We start from the raw sequence: 27,986 nt of genomic DNA on the forward strand, positions 1-27,986 counted from the left end.
TTGAACTTGGAATTCCTACCATCATCATGGTTCAGGAAAGCCTACCTCAAAGAAACAATGAGAGCCAGTGAGATAGCTCAAAGGGTAAAGGTACTTCCCACCAATCTTGACAGCCTGAGTTTGATCCCTCCCTGGAGCCCAAATAGATAGTGGAACAAGAGAGTTAATTCTTGCAGTTTGTCCTCTGACTTCTATATGTGCATCATGTCATTCATGTGCTCATGTGAGCATGCACACACACACACACACACACACACACACACTGGGAGCTGTCATTCTGTAAATATGTTTCTCTTATTGGTTAATGAATAAAGCACTGTTGCAAATAGGAAGGCAAGATAGGTGGGACTAGGAGACAAGGAGGATTCTGGGAAATGTAGTAGAGAGGAGTCAAGATGTAGGATGTGAGAGAAGAGGTCAGGACCACATGGAAACACTTAGATGGATAGAAATGAGTTAATATTTAAGACAGACCTAGCCAATAAGAAACGGTAGTAACCAACCAACAGTTTCATAATTAAACAGTGTCTCTGCGTGTTATTTGGGACTGATGTGACTGTGGGACCAGGCTGGCAAGAAACTACTTGTAACACACACACACACACATACAGAGAGGGGGGGGGGGAACCAAAGATGGAATAAACAATGACATCATAATCCAAGAATTTCAGAAAGTTAGGCAATTTTATAGATTATAAAATAAGAGTATTTGACATGACTAATACCAGAGAAGGAAATATCCAACCAACAAATTATATAACATTATCAAAATAAAATCAGAAAAAAAAATACAGTTTTTTAGAAACAAAAATCCTACTATGTGATTAAAAATCACAAACTCAGTGGCTGGGTTTCACCTAACCAGACATGGCGGATCAGAAAACAGAGAACTGGAAGCACAGATGAGGGAACTTTCCAGGGAGCATCGCAAAGTTCAAAGAAATAGAGCATATATTAAATATAATTAGCGATTAATTCAGATATCAATATTCATAGAAAAACTTTCTAGAACTTATCAAAGACATGAATCTGTAGGCTCAGAAACTACAGCACAATTTTAAAAGGCCAACAGGAAGTATATCATGTATGACTGGAAGACCAAGGCAAGAAGAAGACCACAGAGACAAGCGAGAGCCTGTTTCGGTGAGTAGCAGACTGCCTTTAACGGCCTCCGGAAGGCAGAAGAGCATCTGAGATGCCACATGCAAACAGTCATCCTTAGGTGCTTACGCCCATTTTCACTGTTCATGAAGACTGAGGAAAGTCTCAAACGTTCTCAGACAAGTCAAGGCCAAGAACGTTGCAACCACTGATTCTCTTGAAAGGGGTGTGTGTTATTTTCTTGTTACTATGGCACATACCTGACAACAATTTTTTAATTTATTTTATTTGTTTGTTTATTGATTTTTCCAGACAGGGTTTCTCTGTGTAGTAGCTTTGGAGGCTGTCCTAGAATTCTCTCTGTAGACCAGGCTGGCCTTGAACTCAGATATCTGCCTGCCTCTGCCTCCCAAGTACTGGGATTAAATGCATGTGCTACCACCACACCAACCTAACAGCAATTTAATGGAATACTCTGGTTCTGTTTCTGTTCGTGGTTGTGGGAAAAAGTGTGGCTTGTGGCGGGATTCACTGTGGCAGAAGTGTAGTGGGGAGGTTCCTCCCATTGTAGCAGACTGGAAACACGATATGGGGAAGAGGAATGGCCTGTAGCTCTCAAATCCCATCGCTGGTAGTGTATGTATAACATCCCCACCCAGGCTTTAGGCCCCAAAGTTTCCATAATGCCCCAAGTCAATAACGCCAAATAGGAACGGTGCTCAAATCTGGGAGCTACTTCCAAATATGGGACACTTCCATTTCAGCAGGACAGCTAAAGGAATTTTTTTTTTTTTTTTTTTTTTTTTTTTTTTTTGAGGAAGAAAACTTACAGGAGACAAACATGACCTTGAAGCAAGAACAAGCATTCAGGGAACTCTAAACACACATCTGATGTTATTTAAAGTACTGCTCTCGGGAAATAATCAAATTCTAGATGAAGACAAGTGTAAGAGGAGAGAGGCAGGGATGGACAGTAAAGCATTGGCAGGTCTGTGTTCTGCTGTGCAAGAAGGCAGAGAGGATGCTCAAGGAGATATTTCACTAACTCAGAAGGAAACCTTTGAAAGGACAGAAACAGAATATGAAACCTCCCAGGCAATAACCACAGAAGAGCAAAATCACCCAGGGAGATAACAAAAGACAACAAAAGAAGAAAGTTGTATTGAATGTGTAGATATATTTATGGTAAGTATATAGGCACAAATATGATATAGACATAGCTACAGTAGTAGGAATAATGTTCTTTTTTTTGGTTGTGAGCCTAGCCTTTAATGGCTGAGCCATCTCTCCAGCCTAGGAATAATATTCTTAAATCACATGAATATAACATATATAAAATGTATTAAATATAAATGGTTAAATTTATGTTAAATTTAATTTATGTCTGAAAAAGGACAGGAGCCACAGAAGACTGGAAGCAAGTGAATGTAAACCTGGGGAGAGTGGTTGTCTCCCCTTCCAGTTTAAGACAGTGAGGGCTGAGTACAAATCAAAGGATAATAAGGAAGTGTTAATGATTTCCCACTGAGACCCAGAGTGCTGAATCGAGCAGACTGAACAGGCATTTTTTTTCAAATAGTAGTTTTGAATCCAAACTGGATACAGTTTGGAAAACAGATCACAAGGGATGTAAGATGGTCAGCAGGTAAAAGCATTTGCCAACAGACCTGGAGACCCAAGTTCAATCCCTGAGACCAGTATGATGGAAGGAGAAAACTGACTCCTGCAAGTTGTCCTCTGACCTTCACACACGTGGTACAGGTACACACGCCCTCCACACACAAAGTAAATATATAAATGTTTGAAAATATAGAAGAAAAGAAAATAGACAGTAAAAATTTAAAGTATGTACTCCTGGTAAATAAGTACAATCTGAAGAAATAATAAAACATATATACAAGAATGTACCTATACAATTATCTATTAAATTATAGTACGAAAAAACTTGGTATCTAAATGTCCAGTTATTACTAGTACTGAAAATAATAATAAATGTTTATCAAATCTACTATGTGTTAACACTTCCATACAATTTACATATTAGCATACTCTCCTTTAGTAGTGTATAAGGTTATGGAATCCTCTTTGTTTGAGAACACAGAATTTACTAATTTACCTTAAGGTCTACAGAGCCCAGGGTAGATAATAGGTAAGATTCATTTTATTTATATAACGCCTTTTTTTTTATTTATTTTACATACTGACCGAAGTTTCCCCTCCCTCCTCTCTCGTTGGTTGTCCCCCCCTCCACCCATCTACCCCCTCCCCCCTCCACTCCTCCTTAGGCTCCATTCAGAAAGGGGCAGGCTGCCATGGGCTTGAACAAAGCACAGCACATCAAGCTGAGGCAGGACTGAGCCCCTCCCCCTGAGTAAAGGCTAGGCAAGGTAATCCAGCATGAGAAACAGGTTCCCAAATCCAGTCAGGTCCTGTTCTCACTGCTAGGAACCTTACAAAGAGACCAAGCTACACAACTGTCACACACAAGCAGAGGGCCTAGGTCCTTCTCATGGAGGCTCCCTAACTGGTCCAGAGCCCATGAGCTCCCACGAACTCAGATCAGCTGTCTCTATGGGTTCCCAATAGGTAAGATTTTTTTTTTATTTTATTAATTAATTTTTTGGTTTTTCAAGACAGGGTTTCTCTGTGTAACAGCCCTGGCTGCCCTGGAACTCACTCTGTAGACCTGTCAGTTTAGAATCCATGCCTCCATCAGACTCAAATCCCATTCTTTTCACCAACGACCAGATCCTGAAGTGTTTCAGTATCTAGTTTTATAAACTTTTGCTGAAGAGGAAGGGTCCTCAATGACCCTCAAGCTGCTGCACTCTGAAAACTTGCACACAGAAACATCAGCATATGCTACCAGCAAGGGTGACTCTTCTGTCTGCTTTACCCTCACATTTCAACACAGGAACACCTACATGTGTATTCCTAATGCAATCTGAAAGAAATGACACTGACTTCAAAAGTAAAGAATGGAGGGCTGGGGCTGTAGTTTAGTAATAGAGTATGTTTGCCTCGCCTGCATGATGTCATAGGTTCAATCACCAGCAACATCCCCCCCCTAAAAAAAAAGGAAAAGGAAAAGAAGGGAGATTAGATGGGTGGAACTGAGGGTCAAAGTGAGAGAGAAGATGGAAGAATGGAAGGATGTGGGGAATTGTCATCAGAGGACACAGTCTCAGGGACACAGAAAGAGATCTCCCTAGTTCGGCGGCGACAGCTGATAACACTCCATTAGAGAGTTGAAATGCTATGAGAGCTCTTAGTGTATACATACAGACATGCACATACAAATGATGGGTGTACTCGCTGCATTCAAACCAAATATAGCTATATTTCATCACTTCGCAATGTATATTTCTCTAAACACCCTCTCCAGTATACATAATTTATTAATTAAAGCTTATTAACTTAAGGGATTAATTTTCAAAAGAAAGGGAAAAGATGATGCTAGCTGCCCAGCAGGAAACCACATTTCCCCAGACTCCAGGCCTGCTCAGGTCTTTCCCTCATAGGTCCCCTCCAGCTGCTTCTGGAGGCTTTTTGCCCTTGTCATCTGCATTACCCTTTGTTTTTTCTGTTCAACTCAAGAAGATATGAAATTATTTATGGAGTATTTCATAGGTATTTCCCTTATGTCATCTGAGGAAATGAGCCCAGCTGTGCCATTAACAGGGAAAGACAATGCTTCTTCATAAATGTATTCAGCAAATGTTTACTGAGCGCCTGCCGCATGACAGACAGGCTGCATGCTTAGGTCAAGCAACCTTTAAGTCAAGGACATTACCTCAGATCCTTCATCGGCCTCTTCCTTATATTTCCCTAATGCATGTGTTTGTTTATAATAATGTCTATGTCATAGCTCCCTTGACATAGAGAAACGCCACCACCCCTCTTCTGGTAAGACCAGAAACACCCTGTGCAGGCAAGTTCCCCATCCAGTTCCAAGCCCTGAAGCATCCAAGGAATTTCTTCACTGCATTTTAACTGGAGCCTTCATTGAATTCCTCAATTCATGTATTTACTTTTTATTTTTCTAGTTAGGCTCTCACTATGTAGCCCAGGCTAGCCTTGAACCAGTGGCAATCCTCTTGCCTCAGTGAGTGGACTCTTGGTCCTGTTTGACTGGACTTATCTTGTATAACTGTAGCTCTGTGTGTCCTGCTGAGAGGACATTTTTATTTCTACTTGTCAGACCAGAGACTTCAGTTCTGGGGTTGCAGGGGCGGGATGGGGAAGTGGGGAGGTGTTGTGGAGGCAATGCCATTTGAGGCACCTTTAGAAAATATCTTGGCCTGTTTGCATGCACATCTGAGGGGGTTCCTCAGAGTGATCTCTTTCTTACCACCCCAAGATATTCCTGGACTAGGGGTTCCTCAGCACCTCTCACAAAACCAGCATATAGGTTAGCATACTTCAATGGCCATGCACCTTGAACTAAAATGCCACTCTTGGAGTGGATTTTAGGGTTTTGTTTTGTTTTTCTGTTATGAGTTCCTTTTCTCTTAGTTGTTGAGATGCAAGGGAGACCCTACCTAACTAAGCAGGCAAACATTTTATCAAGAAGAAATAAACCTGAATAAATGCAAATAAAAAATAATGATTTTTTCCTTGCCCCTGGCTCTATGGCTAATTAATTTTAAAACTTTATTTGCTTATTTGCATTTTGTTATTTCATTTTTATTTAATTTAGAAAGCATATAGATTTTCCTTAGAACCCATATTCTTATCTAAAGTAAGTAAATTAGCTTAGGCCAGAGTCAGGTTGCTTAACAGGCAGGTACATGGCTCTATATTCATTAAAGATTTAATTTTTTTCAAAAAATGTTATTAAAACATCAGTATTTTTCCTTTACAGCAAAGAGTTTGGAAAAAGAAAAGTTCCATATAGTATTTAACTGGATCAAATCATCAAAGAGCAGGACACAATTTTGCAGAATACTGGGTCCAGAACCAGGGGCCTTGGAACATTCTAGTATAAGTGAGCTACCTTCCCAACCCTCAGGTTTTAGAGATACTTTCTATGGATCACAGGTTGGTCTTGAACTTATAATCTTCCTGTCCTAGCCTCTTAAGAGTCAGCTCTCTGAACTCTCCAGAAATAGTTCAAAAGCCACACTGTGATGGTGACACAGCTCTGGGTTCTCCTGCATTACCCAATGGATCAGAGGAGCCTGGAGAAAAACAAAACATGACTGAGCTTCCACTCAGGATTCACCACCTTTCCAGCCTCCATGTTCTCGAATGGATCCAAGGCTTTAATCAAAGCTGCAATTATTTAAAAAAAAAAAAAAAAAGAAAGAAAGAAAGGAAGGAAGGAAGGAAGGAAGGAAGAAAGAAAGGAAGGAAGGAAGGAAGAAATATGACGAGGCAAAAACAAAGCAAAAAACCCTTCCTGGTGTACATTCTATGAGAGCCAAGCAAATAGCAGAATTTTGAACAACTATGTACAACAGATATGTTCCTTGTTTTGGTTTCCTAGATTCAGTGGAAGAGGGGAGTAAAATGCCATTATCAATTAGAAAGGAAAGCTCTAGGGTCTGGGGATGGAGGTGGAAGATTCACTGATTCACAAAACCTCGTGTCATTCTCCAGCTGAAGGAAAGAACCGGGCAAGGGTTGTATCCACTACAGCTTTCTTGAACAGGGCTTCATGATTTCTTGGGGAGCAGTAAAAGATGACAGAAGTGTTGGCACAGGGAAAGAGTTCCCTGACTAGAAAAGTCAAATGAGCCTAAGATTGTAAAAGATACTGAGCCTCACCCCTGATAAAGTGCAAGGCAGAACTAGACCACTATTTTAAATTTATTAGCAAAGAAGAAGAAGGATAACACATTGTTGGTGAGGGTGTAAGATTACAGATAATACACTGCCCTGAAGGAAGTCTGGATGAACTCTCAACATTACAAAGAACCTAGGAAGTCTACTTCTGGGAAATCATCCCAAAGATACATTAATACAGAGACAAACAACAATGGTACAAAGACATGGTTTGCAACATGATCTACAAATAAAAAAGGCTGGAGACAATGTCTGCAGTGGGAAGCTAGTTAAATAAATGATCATTCATTCATTCATTCAATTGAGACATGTGTGGGTCAAGACAAGAGTGAAGAAAAACCTAGCTATCTTAGTTATCTGTTATATGTAATAAAAAACACTCTGACAAAGCAATTTAGGGAGGAAAGGGTTTATTTAGGCTCACAATTCAAATGGTGCCCACGTGGCTAATAAGAACTTCCACTTAAAATTTAACAAAAGCTTAAAAAAGGGTTTTAGAAACAAAAGAACAGAGACAAGCAAGGTTTCTTGGTAGCAGCATTTTTCTCAGTTGTACTCTGCTTTGCAAGAGACAAGCAGATATTCGCGCAGCTCCTTTAAGGGAAGATTCCTGACTCAGCATAAGTGGCAAAAAACTGCACAGCTTTAAAAAAGCACTGCTAACAATTTATTGGTGTGTATCAGAGCTGGCAATGGCAGTGACCACATCTCCAAGCCGGCAACATGCAGACCAAGGCAGTGAGCATAGCTTTCAGTGCTGGCGGTAAAATAGCCGCCGCCATCTTTTATAAACTGTGGCAGAAACAATAAAGACTTTCATTTTAACAATGTTGTTGTTTAACAGATAAAGACTCATGGCCAGAAAAAGATAAAGATTTACAGTAAAGACAGATTCACATTAAGAAAAAGTGCTAAAGGTTTACAGTATGTTCTAAAATATACATAGGCTTGGAAGAAAAAGAGAAAAAAAAAGTGGAATGGTTTTAAAACGATAAAGAGGAGCTGGGTGTGGTGGCACACACCTTTAATCCCAGCACTGGGGAGACAGAGGCAAGCAGAACTCTTGTGATTTCAAAGTAAACCTGGTATGCAGAGTGAATTCCAGGACAGATAAGAGTTACACAGAGAAACCCTGTCTCAAAAAATAAAAAAAATTGAAGTAAAAGAAACAGAGTAATAAAAAAGCCACGAAAAGATGAAGAGAATCTGTATATTATATGGCATTATATTGTCTTTATATCATTTGACTGCTGAGGAAACAACTGTTAAAGGAAATACTGCTGGATTAATTCAACTTATATATTTTTAAAATGCTTTGATTCAAAAATTTAAGTTCAAGGACAAGTTACTGGGGAAAAGGATTTCTATTTTTGTTTCCACAGAAAATAAAAAGCTATGGATTCCTTCCAGACTAATGTGGTTTGAGCAAGCCAGACCCCCTGAAACAGAGTACCAGGTGATCCTACATTCAAAACAGCTTGAACAAGGCAGCCTTGCAGACTACAGCCAGGATTTCTTCATCTTCTTAAGATTCCCCCATGACAGCGTCCTTTACCAGCAGGAAGAAGTTTGGAAAGAACGACGCCCAAATTCCCAAATAGTGTTTATAAATGTTTGTTTTCATTTAAATGGACTTAGTTATAAATGGTTAATGATCACAACCAAAATCTTTTTAAAGGTAAAAAGGGGATTATGATATAGATATGAATACTTTGTTTTGGAATGGATTTTCATTTATTAATACAATTTAAGGTCAATAAGGTGATATGTATATTTCTCCTCTTGTTTAGGTATTGTGTTTATTGTGCTCAGTTAGAAATGTAATGTATAATGTAGTACAGATTATAGATAATTACCTATGATAGTCAAAGCTTAGAGTTTAGTTAGGTTTTTCAAGATACACAGAGATGTATTTGAGATAGATAGGAATTCTTCAAACCTTTCAAAGACCCATAGAATATGGCATTTAAAATATTTTAGGGTTTTTCTTGACAGTGAGGCACAATTGCTCCTGGCAACACCACCTGAGTCAGAAAGGAAGATGAAGATGGACAATGAAGAAACTCGTTATAGAGTTTCCTTCCAATATGGCAAGACTAGCCATTTGGACAAGATACTGCTTTTGTCTGGACTGTTTGACTTTGTGCTATATAAACTGGACGCAGGACCCACAGAAAAGTGACGGCTGATTCAAGATGGATATTGCTACAGAGTTCTTGCTTCATGGAAGAGTTTGCAGGACACAGAGAAAAGTGACTGACAAACTGCCAATACAAGAAGACAGTTTAAAGTTTCCTGTTTTGCTGAAGAGTCTGCCAGACACACTATGGCCTATGGGCTGAAGATGGAAGATTACAAAAGAACTTCAGGTGACCAGGCAGTGAGTTGTCTCTGTCATTTCTAGAGTTTATATACTATCCTTCTGTGGTCTTTGAAGGAGTTGAAGACAGATAGTTATGGTTATAGTTTTCCTTAATTAGGATTAAAGATAAGTTACATATAGGACTTTAGACTCACAAAGATAAAATAGATGATGGAATATTTTCTTCAAATCTTGCTAAATGTTAATGGACTAAAAGTGTTAACTGTGATTCTTATTTGATAACTTTTGTGTTATATATTTTGCTATGTTAAGCTTAAAACCCTTCTTTTTATTTAGACAGAAAAGAGGAGATGATGGGAGATGTCATTCTGTGTATGTTTCTTATACTGGTTAATGAATAAAGCACTGTTGGCCAATAGGAAAGGAAGATAGGAGGGACTAAGAGACAAGGAGGAAATAGGAAGTAGTAAAGGAGTCAGCATGGAGAGCCTGGAGAGAACAGAACCGCCATTCCTCCGCTCTCGGTAAGACCACATAGAAATACATAGAAATGGGTTAATAATTAAGACAGAGCTAGCCGATAAGAAACTAGCACCGGGCCAACAGTATAATATCAAATACAGAGTCTCTGTGCGTTATTTGGGGCTGGCGCGATGGCGGGACAAGACCAGTGGCGGGAGGAAAAACCGTACTTCTTACAGTAGAGTTTATCATGGCAGGGAAGTCAAGGCCGCAGGAACTAAAATGCATGTTGCTGATCACCTCCCTTTCTCTACTACACAGTCCAGAATCTCAGCCAAGGAATGCTGCCATCCACAATGGGAGAGTCTTCCCACCTTAAATAATGGAATCAAGATCAAAATCACCCTCATGCACATACCAAGAAGCATGATTCTAGATTGTCAAGTTGGGAACACTAGCTATCACAGCTCTACCTTTTCTCACCTTGGCATACAAGTAATCATCTTTAAGCCATAAATTCCACCCCTTGTTTCCATAGTTTTGCAACAATGTTATAAGGCAAAATGCATTCCATTCCAAATCATAAGTCCCTAGAGTCATTACTGGTCCCAACACTTTAAAAATCAATAGTCTCTTAACTGTGGGCTCCTATGGAATAAAAACCAAGTTACACTTGCAACATACAATGGCACAGAATCAATGTTCTCATTCCAAAATGGAAGAACTGGGGCACAGCACAGAATCATCACAGCAAAGCAAAACCAAAACCTAGCAGGAAAACACCAAATACCGCAGCTCTGTGTTCAGCATCCAGGGATCATAATGTAATCAATTGAGGGATAGGTGGGGCTGGTGGTCAGACAGACTAAGTAGGAGGAGGAATCTAGGATCAAGGAAGAACCAGAGAGAAAGAGGAGGAAATGCCTGAGGCCAGCCAGACAGACTTGGAGGGAGCAGGAAAGTGGGACATACAGAATGAAAGAGTAAAAGGTCCCAAGGCAAATCATAGATAAAGAAAAACAGGTTAATATAAGTTATAAAAGCTAGTGGGACAAGCCTAAAACTAAGGGCAAACATTCATAACTAATAATAATAAGACTCCCAAGTATTGAGATCACTGTTGTGTGAGCTGTTTTTCTTAGGACTGGATCAATTTCATGTAGCTCAGTGTGGCCTTGAACTAGTAGAGATCCATCTGCTTGTCTCTTGAGTCCTGGGATTAAAGGTGTGTATCACCACTGCCTGACCTCTATAGCTTATGACTGATTTTGCTTTCTGTACCCTCAGGCAAGCTTTAATAAATAATCAATATTATGTCACCACAGGTTAGCAGGCTTTCTTGGACCACCAGTCCCCAGATCGGGTGAATAACTTAGTCTGCAGCTATGTTGAAGAGAAGCAGCAGTCTAGGATTGCAGTCTGAGGATTCATAGAGCTAGCTGGTTCACCCTTTCAATCTGAGGTAGAGGTAAGAGGTAATAGCTGGTTGTTTTATTTATCTGACTATCAGCTTGAACCCTAAAATCTGTCTCTGGGTTTTTAATTAGTCATATTACACTAACCTGACACACATTACCTGCCTTCATCTGCTTTCTGAAGCTGTGGAGCAATCCTCCATGACCCATTCAACCTTGCATTTCTCATGTCTGCAAAATCCAGTAGTATATAGACAATGCTTCCTAGTTTTGCTGTCTCATTCCCTTGTCCTACAGCTATATTGTCTACTGTGAGTAACTTTGGGAGATAATTTCTTATGGAGTCACCTTCAAGGAATAGGGAACCTCTTTATTTGTGTGATTTTAGTCTAAAGAATTAAATTTTATTAAAAGGGTACACATATGATCAAGCCAATTCAGGAGAGGGGTCAAAGGTGATTTTGTGATACACACAGGAAATGTCCACAATGGAGTATTGCACAAGGGATGAACTTTGGCCCCTGCAAGGAGGATCCTGTATCTTGTGACAGTAGCATGGCTCAGCATCACTGGTCCACTTGAAGATCCTCAGACATTCAAAGGGGCCCTTGCATGACTTCCATCATCATGCTTCTAATAATATGTTTAAACATTTCATTAAGCACTACTTGGACTCAAAACACGTTTTCATATAGTTTTTGTACCCTACTCTCCCCATGAAGGGAGAGATATGGATTTTTCTAAGGCACAGAAAACAATAACAAATATATTACCTCAGAGTCTGAGAGATGTTGGAGAATGTGTAAACATAGTCTGTGCTGTGTATAGGTTTGCATTTTGGACAAATGATGGCATGTACTACTCTTATTTCCAGGCAGAAGCAGCACCCAAAACCTGTTTTGGGATTCTGAGCCTCAAAGCAAGAGAAGTATACTAGTTCAAGTCAAATTGAGATAGGAAGTGTCAAGATTGTCTAGTAGTCAACAGAGTCCCACCATACTCTAGTTCCTATGGAGGGGTCCTGGCTCATGAGCAAGGTAAGTAAAGAACGAGTATAGAATATTTTTCTGTTGCAGCTGATATTGTAAAATTGAGCTTCCATTTTGCACTTCCTTTTAAAAATCTTTCAGTTGACACCTAAAATATTTGTATAGTTGTACAAGGTAAGACATCTGTAGTGAGTTCAGTAGATCAATACTTCGTTGGCTGTGGAAAGGGTTAATTTTTTTCATTTTTATTTCATGTTCATTAGTTCTCTTTTATTTTACTTTATAGAAGTATCCACACAAAACAAACTAGAAATCTAAGAACCAAAAACAAAACAAAAATACTATTTTCCAGAGATACTTTGTCATACTGTTCGTTTCCTTCTTCTTCTTCTTCTTCTTCTTCTTCTTCTTCTTCTTCTTCTTCTTCTTCTTCTTCTTCTTCTTCTTCTTCTTCTTCTTCTTCTCCTTCTCCTTCTCCTCCTCCTCCTCCTTCTCCTTCTCTCTCCCTCCTCCTCTTCCTCCTTCTTCTTCGTGGTGCTGGTAGTTGTCTGAGACAAGGTTATATATGTTATATATCTCAGACTGGCTTCAAACTCACTATGCATCTCCAACTGCCTGAACTCCACAATTCTGCTTCAGCTTTCCAGGTGTTAGTACATGTGGTGTGCTGTCATGGTCAGTTGAGATATCTGGTTTTTGCTTTGTGTATAACTTCTTTTTAGTTTTACTTATTTTATATGCGTGAGTGTTTTTCTAAATGTATGTATGTGTACTATGCATGTGCTTGGTGCTTGTAGAAGCCAAAAGAAGGCATCAGATCCCCTGGAACTAGAGTTCTAGAAGGTTGTAAACTACCATGTGGGTACTAGGAAATGAATTCTGGTCCTCTGCAAGGGCAGTACATGCTCTTAACTATTTACCATCTCTTCAGGCCCTGAAGTGCCTGTTTTGATTCCTGTTTTCATCTATTCAGAAACACTATGATGTTTCACTAGAACATTGGTTCCCAGGACAGTAGCCTCTCCCCACAGATGCTATGGATCACTTGAAATGCAGACAGCCTGATAAGGGTAAAACACCAGATTTCAATGACTATGAAAATGATGTACAAATCCTTCAATTTTTTTGTAGTAACTGTGTGTTTGAACTTATAATATTTGATATATAAGTTGGTTAGTGTCTTGGTTACTGTCCAATTACTGTGAAGAAACACCATTACCAAAGCAATTTATGAAAGAAAGCATTCATTTGGGGAATTGCTTTCAATTTCAGAGGGTTAGCCTATGATCATCATGGAGGGTGGTGTGGTGGCAGCAGATATGGTGTTGCAGTAATGGCTAAGAGCTTACTTCCTGGTCCATGAGCAGTAGGCAAAGAGAGAAAGGGGAGGGTGTGAGAGAGGAGGGAGGGAGAGAAAGAAAGACTAGGTTGACACAGGCTTTTGAAACCTCAAATCCAGTGACACACCCCACTCCAACAAAGCCATGCCTTCTTAATCCTTCCCAAACAGTTCCGCCAACTGGGAACCAAACATGCAAACATATGAGCCCATGTGGACCATTCACATTCAAACCCTCACAGTTAGATACAATATATTTTCCAGATCCCATTTCATAAGAAAGGAAGAGTTCTGGAGATGAAGGATGACAATGGCCACAGTATCACAAACACGTTTTATATCACTCAAATGTTCAATTGGGAATGGTTAAGATGCTCAGTGTTCTGTTGTGTGTATTTTACTACCATAAAAACCAACTAAAATAAGCTTATATATTGCTTTCTTTTTTAAATGTGGCTGCTAAAAAATTATCTTACAGGTAAGACTTGCATTTCTGGCTCACACAGCATCTCTACTGGATGGTGCTGAGGGTTACTCTGTCTTTTTCTCCTCCTGCTATTCTGAGCCCATTTTTAGGTGTCCAGTCTCATCACTGAACATTCATCATAAATATTCCTTGTCCAGGAAAGTCCTCATGAGCCATAAAGATGTTATCAAGAATGTTCTTTCCTACAGCTGAGCGCCTGCATGGGTATAGAGTATATGCTATTTCTAAAAACAATGTTTGTTTACTATTGACAACTGTACACAAATGTATGTATTTTGGTCATGTTCACCCTTTGCTACCTGCTCTCACTCTCTTTCCACTCCCTCTGAGAAGCTCTCATTCTCCCAACATGTTTTTCTCCTACTCTCCTGTCTTTCTTTTTAAGACCAACAAGATATTATTTTTTATTTTTTGCATATGTATGCATGTGGTACACTTATGTATATGTGTTCAGATGCAAACATGATGGGACATGCACACATGAGGAATACACACATATGTGTGAGTACATGCATGTAGAGAATGAAGGTTGATATCCTGTTCACCTTACACACTGAGGTGAGTCAGAGCTTGCTGACTTAGTTGGTCTAGCTGGCTAGCCTGCCCCAGGAATCCCATCTCTGCTTCCTGGGTGCTCAGATTGTAAGTGAGCCACAATGCCTGCTTGGCATTTCCATGGCTTTTTAATGGGTACTAGGGATCTGGGCTGCAGTCTTTACTCTCAAAGGACAAACATTTTACACAGTGTGCCATCCACCCAGGCCTCCAACTAAGTTTAATAATGGTTGCTTATATAAGCACAGAATAGCTTATTAGTAACTTACCTGTGGCCACAGCACTGAAGAAAACAGCACACACACCCCTTCCCATCATGTCCTGCCTCTCTCCAGCGACAGTTTGCTACCCATAGCTTCTCCAGGCTAGAGGCTGTTATCTATAATGGCATGTTGATGGTCCCATCTTGTAGAGGTCTTGGGCAGGTAATCATAGCATGTGAATTTATGAGTATAACAGCCATGTTATGTCTCCAACACTGCATCTAGTAGCTGTCCACCCATCCTCTGACTCTTACATTCTTTCTGCCCTTTTTCTCCCAAGATGTTTCCTGTGCTTGGAGGAGGTGATCCCCTGTTTAGGGCTGAGAACTCAGCAGTCACTTGCTCTCAGTGCTTTGGCCGGTTATGAGTGCCAATAGTTATGAGTCCCTGCAGTAGCTGCCGCCCACTGTAGAAGGCAGCTTCTCTAACAATGGCTGAGAACATCAGTGGTCTATGGACTTAAACAACTTGCTCAGTTTCCTTGCTTCTATATGTCCCACCTCAGGAGCTGTTTGTCTAGCAAAATTGGACTGTACTTGATAAAAATTCTTAAATTTGCACATCTCATCCAGCTTTCACTCTTTTTTTTTAAAGATTTATTTTTTTAAGGATTTATTTATTATGTATACCATGTTCTGCAAGCCAGAGGAAGCACCAGACCCCATTATAGGTGGTTGTGAACCACCATGTGTGGTTGCTGGAAATTGAACTCAGGACCTCTGGAAGAGCAGTCAGTGCTCTAAACCTCTGAGCCGTCTCTCTAACCCCCCCCCCCCAGTTTTTACTTTTAAAGCAATGAAAAGCTTTCACTTTCAAAGCACTTTTAAAGCTTACTTTTCTGTAATGTTCCCAACCTTTTGTGTTCTCGCCTAATTACCTAGTCTAGGACTTCAGTAGTTATAGTCTATAAAAATGTTAAAAGCAGACATCTTTGTCTTAGTTTAGTCAAAGGGGAAGACACTCAGTATTTCTGTGCCAAATCTTAGCTGTGTCGGTAGGTTTATCCACATGGCATTCACCAAATCATGATATTTCCTCTAGTTGGTTTACTGAGTTTTCAAAATGAGTAGGTGGATGGGTGCATTATTCATTTCTCTGTTTTACTCCAACTTTAACAGTGTAAGATTCATATTTTTAGAATAAATACTATTTAGGCACAATGTGATAACTGCATAGACTTTATCAGTTGAGTATTCACAGTTATCAAATATGATATATAAAGTGCTCTAAAATCTGAAACTTTTAGAAAACCATGAAGTGTTCAAGTCTTGTTTTGAGTTTGGGGGTCACTGAAATGGCTCAGCAGGTAAAGGCTTGTCCCTAAGCCTGACCACCTGAATTCAATGTCTGAACCCACATGGTGGAAGAGAGAACCGACTCCCCAAAGTTGTCCTCTGATCTCCACACACATGCCATAGTAGGCATGCACACGGGTTTTAATAAATGTAATAAAAGCTTCATATTTCATGGTATCAGATACACAAATAATATTGTACCACATCCAAATTGGGCTTAATCTCAGGAGTGTGTTATCTGTCTAACGCTTAAAACATTATAAACATATTTGTAGGTTCACTTATTTATGATCAAGACCCCAGAAAACTAGGAGTAGAAGGTAACCTCCTTAACCCAAAAGACACATTCGCGAAAAGCACAAAGGAAGCAGTCCTCACAATAGTGCAAGCCACCCACCGAGACTACAGAGAAGACCAGACACGGGCCTGTGCCACGCCTTCCATGCACTACTTGAGTGTGTGCTAGTGCCACAGGCCTAGAGAGTGAACTTAATGTCTACACTGACGTGGAAGAAACCAAACTGTCTGTGCTGTAGTGCATAAGGTAAAAATCTTTATGACGCTAACAATGTCAAGTAAATCCACAAGTAACAGAATTTCAAAAGGTCACCAAGCCAAAATCCAACTTACAATTCACTTGGAAATGTAGTTTCTTATACAAGGACTTTAAGAATATTATGAAAATGTAACATAAATAAATCTTTTGAAAGCCCTGAATAGAGAAAATTATTTATTTGTATTAAATAATAAACAAAGTAAACACAGAATGTAAGCTACTCTTAGATAGAAAGACTGAATATCCTGTAAGATTTCCCCAACTCTGGCACACATTCAATACCGTACTGATTTAAAGAGTAAAACGATGAGGAAGTGGGCAGCCCTTGCAGAGCAGTGAGCCTGGAATTACAGCCAGGACTAAGGCCCAGGTTACTCCTAAGGCCAAGCCCCACAGGCGCCCAGTGGACTCCATTCAGCAGTCACGGACCCACAAGCAGCTGTGAAAGGAGACAAGGAGACCACCAAACCCTCCACAGGGGCCAACTCCCTGTGCTCTGTGAATCCAGATACCGAGACAGGCATCGTCCTGCACCACCAGCTATTATGGAGGAGGACAAGAACATCTCCTGGGAGTCTGAGCTCCACACAGGCCCCGGGGTAGGCAGACCTGTGGACCTCCAGGCCTGTCACAGCCTGTCGTGTCAGTCCCAGAGAAGGCACTCAGCTGAAGCAGGAGATCCTATCCATTCTGCAATCAACTGAAAGGCCTTAGGCATGGGTCTGGCGCCTCTGTGCCATTTCCCTGACAGCCCCTCCCTGGGGCTGTGTATGTACTGTCTTTTTAGCATGTACTGCTTTTAATGGCTCTCTCTTATACAACAATATATTGCTGAAAACATGAAAAGACGCCAGGAACGTGGCTCAGCAGGTAAAGGTTGCTACCAAACCTGAAAACCTGCTTGATTTTCCAGCACCATATGATGGAAAGAGAAAACCGCCTCCCGCAAGCTGTCCTCTGACTCCACACACGTACACACAAGATAAAGAACATGTTTAAAAAATGGCTTCTCACACATGGTGACGTGCAGATCCATAAAGTTACATGGAAGAACAAAGGAGCAAAATTAGTCAAGATATCTTGAAGAACAAGATGAGGCACTATGGTGGTTAGTTTGGATTGCCACCTTGGTGGGATTTAGGATGACCCGGGAAAGTAGCCTCTGAGTGAGTCTGTGGGGCAGTTAATTAATGTAGGAAAACCTTCCCTAAATGTGGGCAGTGCCATTCCATAGGCTGGATTCCTGAGTTGAATGAAAAGGATAAAGTGAGTTGAGCACAAGTGATCACCTCTCTCAGCTGCCTGACTGGAGATGCGATGTGACCCGCTGCCTCAGGCTCCCGCCGCCACTACCGGCTCCATCATGATGAAGCTGTGAATCCGAAGAAACCCTCCGTAAGATGATTTTATCATGTATTTTATCCCAATGAGAACAGCAATGAGTACCGGGAATCAATAAGAAACACGACTCCATCTTAAAAATTTGACTGCTGAGAGCTCAGAAGTCTTCCTTTCCCCTTGCGCCGTACTTTGGTGATGCTGGCAGAATCTGCAAGTCATGTAAGCTGCTCACCATTACTGGGACAAAAGCCTAAGACAACCAATGTATAGGAGAAAGCTGCAGAGGTTTCAGCCATTGTCCCTTGGCTTTGTAGATTGGTGTGACAGCGTAGTACAGTACAGCATGGTAGAAAAATATGGTGAAGTTCCTCCCCATGTCACAGAAGCCAGGCTATAGAGGAATGGGGGAACCAGATCTCAGCATCACCTTCAAGGGGACATCTTCAATGTGCTCACCTCCTTCTACCGGGTGCCACCTACTGTTTCCATGGTATCCTGCCATGACCAAGGCTGAGATTTCAGAAGCTACTCAAGATCCAAACTATAACACCATGCCACTCCCACCTCCTGACCACAGTACATACCCACCTGAGAAGCCTGGCCTCTGTTTCCAATGGCTTCAGATATGTAACAGACTTTTCTGTGCCCTCTTGGTGTGTGTGTGTGTGTGTGTGTGTGTGTGTGTGTGTGTGCGTGCTCGAGCACGTGTGTGTCACTGCCAGCCTGGACACCTGAACCAGTCTTTGGAGGGATGGTCCATCAACTTCTGTAGGTGACCATAATAGGGACCTTCTTATGTATCAGAACACTCCATTTGGAATTGATGATGGTCCCTGCATTCAATGGTTTTATTGTATTGATGGGAACCATGACTACTAGAATTGTGGGACAGATCAAAACTAGATGATATGGACTATGGACCTCTGTACATTAAGGTCAGGAGTTTGGAATCATCCCAGAGCAATGGTGGGGAGGGGATAGTAGACTTAACCAGGGAAGCTTGACCCAATGGCAGTATTTTAAAGATCTTCTGTTATGAACTGAACTGGGATGTTCCTCTCTCCAGTTCATACACTGAAGTTCTAACCTCCAGGTGACTTGTTAAGGAGGTAAAGTTAAGTGACATCATAAACGGTGAAGTACTAAATCAGTTGGACTGCTGGCCTCATGGCAAGAAAAGACATCAGAGAATGTCTTTCTCTTCTCGTCCATGCTGAGCTAGTCTTGGGAGAGAAGGATGAGACTCCCTGGGACCTGGTCTGGTGGCTTTGAAGCCAGCTGGGGCAAAGGAATGCTGACTGACCACTGTGTGTTAAGGAAAGGGGAGGGGAAAGTGTATGTGAAGACAGAAACTAAAGTACAAGTGGAGACATTAATCCCTCCTGGTGAACAGCTTTGAACTGGATCTATATATTTTCATGGTAGAAATGGGTTGTATCTACTTCCCCAATTCCATCCCATATCCTAAATAATTTTAGGGTTACCTCTTCTTATTGGGGAGAAAGGGGACTTTATGGTAAAGAGTAGAATTTACCTCCAGGGGTGGACATGTCATTGTTTCCTTCCTTGAGAGTTAACCCAGCTGGGCCAGTCACTCCCCTGGCAGAGGAATCACGCTCAGGAAGGCAGATTCACAGTAAGCCATGCTAAAGAGATGGGAGGAATAAGTATCACTTTAATGAGATAATGTATTTTTCCTTTCTAGGATGTCTGTCCTCAGTGCAGTTGCTACAGAACCACCATGGGGCTTTGTTAGTTGAGTCTGTCTGTATTTCTGAGACTCAGAAAGGCGTAACTTTTTCTTCTCTTCTTTTTTTGAGAGAGCATTTGTTTGTTTGTTTGTTTTTCTTTCAGACATTGGTCAGCACCTTGGATGACTCCAATGGTACTTCGAGCTTTTCCATTCTTTCTCTCAAACACCTCTCCCTCCCTGCCATGTGGCTGCTTATCCCCCATGTGGCTGACCTCCATGCTGGCTTAACTCAAACAGTATGGTTTTCTCTCTTCATCTTCATCATCTCTCTTTTCCAGACAGCTATCTGTCCTGGAATTTTTCTTTTAGACTGTAATAAAATGTAGGGCCAGTGAAATGGTTCTGAGGGTGGAGGGGCTTTCTGAGTTCAGTTCCCAGAACTCATGGGAAGGTGGGGGAGGGGAAGAAAGAATTGGCTTCATCATTTTGTCTCCTGACCACAACATGTATACTGCCTGTGGCAGGCATACACACACACCATATACAACATTAAGTAAATAAAAGTGTTAAAAAGAAAATGGAGACGGTATGAGAAGTGAGGAGGCAGAGAGGAGACAGCAGCCCCTAAGCTGACTAGAGATAGGAAGTAGATACTTCTAGGCTGGCAGGGGGCGTGGCTCACAGGACTAGCAAATGGACGGGGATTGATGAATCAGATTCTGGATGCAGGGGCAGGGAAATAAATCATAGGGTTTAAAAATCATGGGCTAGAAGGTAATTCCAAAGATTGGTGGACAGGAAGAACCCTGAAATTGTACAGGGACGAATTCTCTTTTTTATTCTATTATGTGGGGCTTTCTGTGCCTTTTACATGGCAGGATATAGAGCCTAATGTCTAGAGCACTACCATTAAACTCCATGTCTAGTTCATTGAACTCCATTTAAAAATATAATAGGACCCTTTAGCCTCTACATTTGGAAGAGACACAAGTTATATACACACACACCCACTCTCACACACACACACACTTGAAGGTAATAGGTTTTCTACCCCCTATAATAGGTTTCTCTGACAACACAGTATGCTAGATATCTCAAGCCGAACTGAAAAAGTGTAACAAGGGCCTTATTTGAGCAAAGCAACTCCCAGGCAAGTTTTCCGATCCTGAAAGTAGAGGCCAGAGAAATTGTGTTCAACAACTAAAGCAGTGAACGTTTATAGGTTATAGTTGAGGGGTAATAACATATCTGCCATAAGCTGGGTTTGTGCCCAAGTATGGTAAAAAACTGAGCTCTCAGGAGGGGACTTGGCCAGAAACAATTTCAGGGGATGAAGCTGCTGTAGCTGCCAAGAACGTGGACCTGGGCCTTTTGTACCTTCCCTTTGTTTGGAGGGTCTCTGAGAGGGCGGGGTAGATCTCACAAGTTCCAACCAAACAAAAATTAGCACCAATCCCACCCTAAGCAGCATCCAGACTGGTTCTGAGTGAAGAATGTGAACTATCGTGTGGTCTGTAGATTATTCTTTTCCTGGTTGTGACCAAATATCTGACAAAGCAACTTCAGGGAAGGAGAATTTATTCAGGCACATGGCTTGGAGGCTCAGTGTATCATAGGTGGGGAAGGTAAGGAACATGGCTGGTGGGTGTGGGTAAGGGTATGGCATCAGGAGCATGAGGCTGTTTGCTCTTATCTTTGTGGAGACAGACAGGAAAAATAGCAGGGCTAGGAGCCAGGGAGTTGGCTCATCCAGTAAAAACACTTGCTGTGAAAGCCACAATTTGAGTTCAATCCCTGAAACCCACACTACAAGGCTATGTATGCTAGCCTGCATCTCTCTGGTCCCGGCAAGAAGGGAGTTGGAGCATGAGGATCACCTGGCCGCTATTGAGCAATCTGCAGCACGCACGATAGCACCATCAGGAGACCCTGACTCAACAAGGTAGAAGGTGAGAACCAACTCTTGAAAGTTGTCCTCCAACTTCCACATATAAGTTTTACGGCATTTGATAGAAAAAACTAATAGTTGATATTTCTTACAGGCTATTAACTTGGAGGCCCATGCAAAGCAACCTTTCTGACAGCTAGCCCTTACAGTATCCAGAACCTTTTGAAACAGTGCCACCTGCTGGAATGATCAAACAGAGCATCTTACATTAGAAAGGTCTGTATTACTCTGAAACCACTGGACACATAATTTTAAAAAATCACCATTGAATGAGCTTCTAGAAAGCTCCATGAAGCCATTATTTGAGAGCCAAATTGCAGCTGTGCTTCCACCTTGTTTTGGGAGAACATCAACCTTCCCTCTCTCTCCAGCAACCTGCTCACTGCACAGAAAATAGGAGTCAGGGCTTTTCGGAGAATAAAAATCCCAGTGCTGCTCTGTGTTGGTCATATTGAGTGGTTTTATAACAGAGACACCACTCAGCCAACCCTCCACCTGCCTTCTCAGCTGACCACTTCCTCTGCCCAGAGAAACTTCCCCTTCACAGGACTGAAGAAGACCCAATGCCGTGAAACCGGGAGAATTCTAAATGAGGAATCGGCCAGCCCTTTACTACTACATGTCTGGCCTGGCTCTAGTTTCATTCATCCAGCTCCAGAGCATCTTTATGCATCCACATAACCACAGGACATGAGTTTCTGTTACTATGACAGACAGTTATAGGTCTTTTTTTTTTTTTTTTTTTTCTGTTAGCAGGCAAAGGAATGGGTTTCAATGGGACATTTTCATACATACTTAGCTTTGCTGGTTTTTGCCCCTTTCCTCTCCCTCAACTTCTTCCCCCACAAACAGACCTTCCTGCCTTCATGTCACACATTTTCCATTACCCTAGCTTGTTCCCTTCCCCCCACTCCAATAAAACTTCCTTTCTTCTCATCCCCCATGTCCTCTCTTTCTCCCCCCCCCCACTCTCTTCCTCTTGCTCTTACATGCATGCAAGCGCACACGCACACACACACTTAAATCTAGACACTCCATGAGAGAAAACATAGATTTGTCTTCCTAGTCTGGTTTATGATCTCCAGTTCCATGGATTTCTTTCCACAAATTTCCCTCAAATGTCATAATTTCATTCCCTTAGCTGAATAATGGAGTGAGAGTACAGTGAAACCGCCAAACGGGGCCACTCCATGGGTAGAATGCCTCCGGGTAGAACATCCATCTGTGAAACTTTCTGCTATTACTTAACTGGATAGACTCATATGCCTTTAGTTACAGTCTTACACCCTCTTCTGTCTTTGAATTCTGAGAATCACTGGGAATCTTAGCCAACTCCTAGAGTTGCTTACTGTGTGTGCACTTGTTCATTGTCTTTATTGGTGTTGGTGCCGTATTCTTTCAACCTTGTCTGCACTCTTCTTTCTTCTCTCAGTTGACTCCGGGCTTTTGGTCTTTGGTTTGTTTGTTTGTTTTGGAGGTTTTTGTTTTTTACTTTTTCTTATTCATTGAATCTCTCATTTCCAACATTTATCAAAATCTCAATTTCCTCACTAATTTTTTTCTTCCATGTTACTGGTATCTTCTCCCACATTGACCTTCCCACCCAATTTTCTGTCGTTCTGCTCTGTGTCCTTGACTTCTCTTTCCAGAGAATTCTTTCATCTGCCTGTCTGTATCCTCTTCCGGATCACTGACTGACATTTTCACCTGCTTGTCTGTGTTCCTTTCTGGATCACACTGATCTTTTTCACTAGTAAACTTTTGAAATCTTCGACAGGGTTTGTGATGGTTGTCAACCACACAGGACCTAGAAGCATCTAAGAGACAGATCTCTGGAGGTAACTGTAAAGCAGCTTCTAAATGAAGTTAATGAGGTGGGCGGGACCACCCTAAGTATGAGCAGTACCATTTTATGGGCTGGGGTCCTGAGCTAGAGCAGAAAGCAGGCTGAGCACCAGCGTCTCTCTCTGCTTCCTGATTACAGACACAGTGTGATCAGCTGCCTCATATACCTACCACCATGACTTCCCAATGGACTGTACTCACAAACTGTGAGCCAAAATAAATCCTTCCTTTAGAAGTTGCATTTGCCTGGTATTTTGTTACAACAATGAGTACGGACACTTTAGCCCACTTCTGTATCTTTGAATACTAAAGTTATGATCCACCTTGATTCTTCACATTCTCTTAGGTTTCTTGTTGTGATTCACACATTTGTTGGTTTGGACATCTCTCCTGGTCGCCTTTGGTGATCATCTTACCAGGGAACTTACTTTTGAGGGCTCAATCTCAAAACTAGCTAGAAAGGAGAAAACAAACTCCCTTAGAACTAGGCTTCTGCTTCCCTGATTCTGATTACTATACCCAGCTGGATTTTTTTGTTGAATAAGTAAGCCATTAGGAAATGTGAAGCCAGGGCTTTGCTGCATTGATATACTATACTCCCAACTTTTATTAGCCATTGTTACCATTAAAGTCATTTCTAAGCTTTTCTTGACCAAGACAAGTTATTTATATTATTAAATTATAATTTTCTTATAGTTATCTCAAGAGATAATATTCATGAGCTGGAATGATGGTTCAGGAAATAAGAACACTTGCTGCTCAAGCATAGAGACCTTAGTTCAAATACCAAGCACCCCTGTAAAAAGCTGGGCTTGGAAACATATGCCTGTCACTCCTGTGGAGAAGACAGAGACATGAGGATTGATGGAGTTTGCTGACTGATACCCTAACTACAGGTCCAGTAAGAGATCCTATCTCAAGGGAATAAGGTGGAGAGTGATAGAGCAGGGCACCTGATAACATTCTCTGACTTCCATGTACACATGTGTGCATACACTTAGACACACATGTTCATACACAACACTTATACACAGCACACAATAATACAATGGATATTGTATCAAAAATGTAATCTAATTTATTGGTGCATCTTAGGACCATATCTTACTATTTCATATTGTTTGAAGCACTGTGTCTCTAGAAACACATCTAAAGTTTATGTAATGTCATTACTGCACCCAATACTGGTACAGTTAAAGCAATAGTCACCACTGTTTTGGTATTCTTTTCACACAACAATGTTATTAGGTCATCACATGCTGTGGGATATTTGTACTTTGTGGGAAGACCTATTGCTGTGATCAGTGTAACAAAGAACTGAACAGCCAATAGCTGGGCTGGAGAGAATAGGCAGGACCTCCAGGCAGAGAGAGGACTCTGGAAAGAAGAAAGATGCAGGACTAGCAGGATGCACAGTATGGAGATCAGGTAACAAGACACATGAAAGAATGTAGATTAAAAATTTGGGGTTAGTTTAAGTTATACAAACTAGTTGGGAACAAGCCCAAGCTAAAGGCCAAGCTTTCATAATTAATAAGAAGTTTCTGTGCCATTATTTGCGGGCTGGCAGTCCTGAAAAAAACACCCTATTACAGTCACATTTGTATTTTATCATTGCTTGCAGATTTCTTTCATTTAAATGATCTGGGTTGGGTGAATACCTCAGCACATACATAGTGTATACAAGACCCTGAATAAGTAAAAAGTGAGCAAAGTATTCCCACCAAAAACAGCTTTCCAGGAAACAGAATGTTTTATATCAAACATTGTTTTAAAGTTTTCTTTTTGTTTGTTGTTATTGTTGTTGGTGGTGGTAGTGTGTGTGTGTGTATGTATGTGTGTGTGTGTGTGTGTGTGTGTGTGTGTGTGTGTGTGATGTGTTCATGTACTTGTGGAAGCCAGAAGAGGGTGTCAGATCTCCTGGAGCTGGAGTTATAGGCAGTTGTGAGCTACCTGACATGGAAGCTTGAATACAAACTCGGGTCCTCTACAAGAACAGCCAGTGATCTTAACTGCTGGGCCATCTCTCCAGCTTAGAGAGTATTTAAAGATTAAAATGAAACAGGACTCAACAAATGACTTAATGGCCAAGAGCAAGTGTTGTTCTTACAGAGAACCTGGCATTGGTCCCCAGCATCCACATGGTGGCTCCAACCATTCATAAACTTCTGTTTCGGGGGATTCGATACTTTCTTCTGATCTTAGCAGGTCCTAGAATTGTACATGGTGCACAGAGATAAATGCATGCAGAAAACTTGTACACATAAATCTTAAAAAATTAAACAACAACAATAACAAAATCAAAACAATCCCAAATCCTTCCAGTTACACTCCTCCCCAAGACAGGGTTTCTCTGGGTAGCCCTGGCTATCCTGGAACTCACTCTATAGACCACCAGACCTGCCTCAAACTCACAGAGATCCACCTGCTTCTGCCTCCTGTCCTTGGATTACAGGCATGTGCCACCGCTACAAACCACATTTTTAATTGCTCTGTATTCTGATCAGCACTTATAATGCTGCTCAGATTCTTTCTATGTCATTATACACAACAAGAAGTCCACAATAAACTAGAACAACACAATTGTTTTCTTGAAATACCAAAAGGAGCTTACTAGAAATGGATATTTGTTAACAAATTCAAAAGTAGTTTTTCCTTTCTTTCCTTTAGTTGGAGGAAAGACAAAAGACCTTACTCATTACAATCAGTATAAAGCTATTTTTATTTTATATTATATTATAAAATAGAATGCTTCCTTGAATAATGTCATTTTCATTATTAAAATTACTTTAAGTAAGAGTAATGACACTTTTCTCAGTTATAAGCTTACCAATATCAGCTTATTTTATGTAGGAGAAACTGCGGCCAGCTTACCCAAGTCGCAGTCACCTTGCCCCTGGCGCCCCAGCCAGCCAGCATGCGCAGCAGGCACTTCTTCCCTGAGCCAACCAGCCAAGTGTGCCTCAATGTGCAAAGACTGCTGACAGAGAGTCACCAATGAGGAAAGGACAATGCAACAGAGTCAGCTGCCTGAACCAATAGGACCTTGGTAGGGCTATCAAAGCAGGCCTTATGTCCCTAATACAGCAATCTACAGCACACTCTGCTACTCACTGAGTCCCAGTGCCTGAGTTGTGGGTGCTGCATCTTCTCACCCCCTCCTGCAAGTGGTGTCCGAGTAGGTTAACCCACAACAGTTTTATAAAATAATTGGTAAAAACAGGGCAAACTAATAAAATCTGATCTTAATACATTAAAAGATTATGACCAAAAGCTTACACACATTATTTACAAAAACCAGTTCACGGGCACATAATGATAAAGGCATGAATCTGAGTCTGCTAAATCAAGGACACTGTCACCATTCCACTGAGCTCTACATGAAGTCATGGCCATTCTAAGTCAGTAAGTCAGAACAGAAAGCAACTAGACTGAAGGCAGAAGCAGCATCATCTTTACTTGCAGCTGACATGGGGTAATTCTGTGTATCTACAAAATGCCATAGCATGACTGAAGGTACCAACAATATTAAAAATATGGTATAAAGAAAAAGTTATATACAGTGTTAAGGCACTTACTATACTTTTGATCTTTCTGGAGTTATTTCCTTAATTTACCTCTACATTAAGCTTATTTAAATACTGTTATCTTTTTTCCTCCATTAGTGTATATTGAATTATATATAATTCTGGGTTTCATCATGTATACAAGGCACATAAAGTGAGTATTTTGATCATATACACACCACCACCATGATTGATATGGGAGGGCCCAGCTTACTATAGACTGTGTCACCCATGGGCAGGTGACCGTGTTGTGTCTAAGCAGCCCTCCTCTGTGGTCCCTACATGAATTTGTGTGCTGCTTCTCTCGATGGTGGACTGTGATATGGAAGTGTAAGCCAAATAAAGTGCTTTCTACCCAAGTTGCTTGTGGTGTTTATTGCAAAAAATGAAAGCAAACTAAAACAGAAATTAGTACCTGCCTCCAGTAACTTACTTCCTTCAGCATGGCTTCATTTCCTAAAGGATCTGTAATCTCCTCGGCTGCCAACCAGGGACCAAGTGTTTACATATGTGAGCCTATGGGGAAATTTCACATTGAAACCAGTAGTCTTTTCCTGTTTTGGTTGATCCCACCACACTGCAGATCAGATGATTCAAAGGGGTGGATACGCCCTTTCAGCAGTCCAATGAGGACGGTGTGGATGTGAACCTGACTTTTCCCCTTTAACACCGACAGTCGGTTCCAGAATGTTCTTCATGGGCAGCCTACATATGAAAGAAGTTTTCTACCTTTTTGACTGAAGCTGATACACCCGACTCCATATTGGACCAAGAATTATTTTCAGCTTTAGGAGTCACCCATGGGTTGCAGCCCAGGTGATCCTTTAATATATAACACAACTACAATCATTTTCCTTCCAAGACAGTTGTGATTGGTTTCTTTAACCACCTAAGGAGTGATAGGTTTAAGGATGATTACACAATCACCTTTGCCTTTCAATGTCAACAAATCAAGCGAGTGACAGCTCATGTTCATAGTTTACAATCATACTCAAGGGGAGTCACACAGGGTGCATACTAC

The sequence above is a fragment of the Phodopus roborovskii genome, unplaced genomic scaffold (genome assembly GCF_943737965.1).
Source record: "Phodopus roborovskii unplaced genomic scaffold, PHOROB, whole genome shotgun sequence".
Classification (NCBI taxonomy): domain Eukaryota; kingdom Metazoa; phylum Chordata; class Mammalia; order Rodentia; family Cricetidae; genus Phodopus; species Phodopus roborovskii.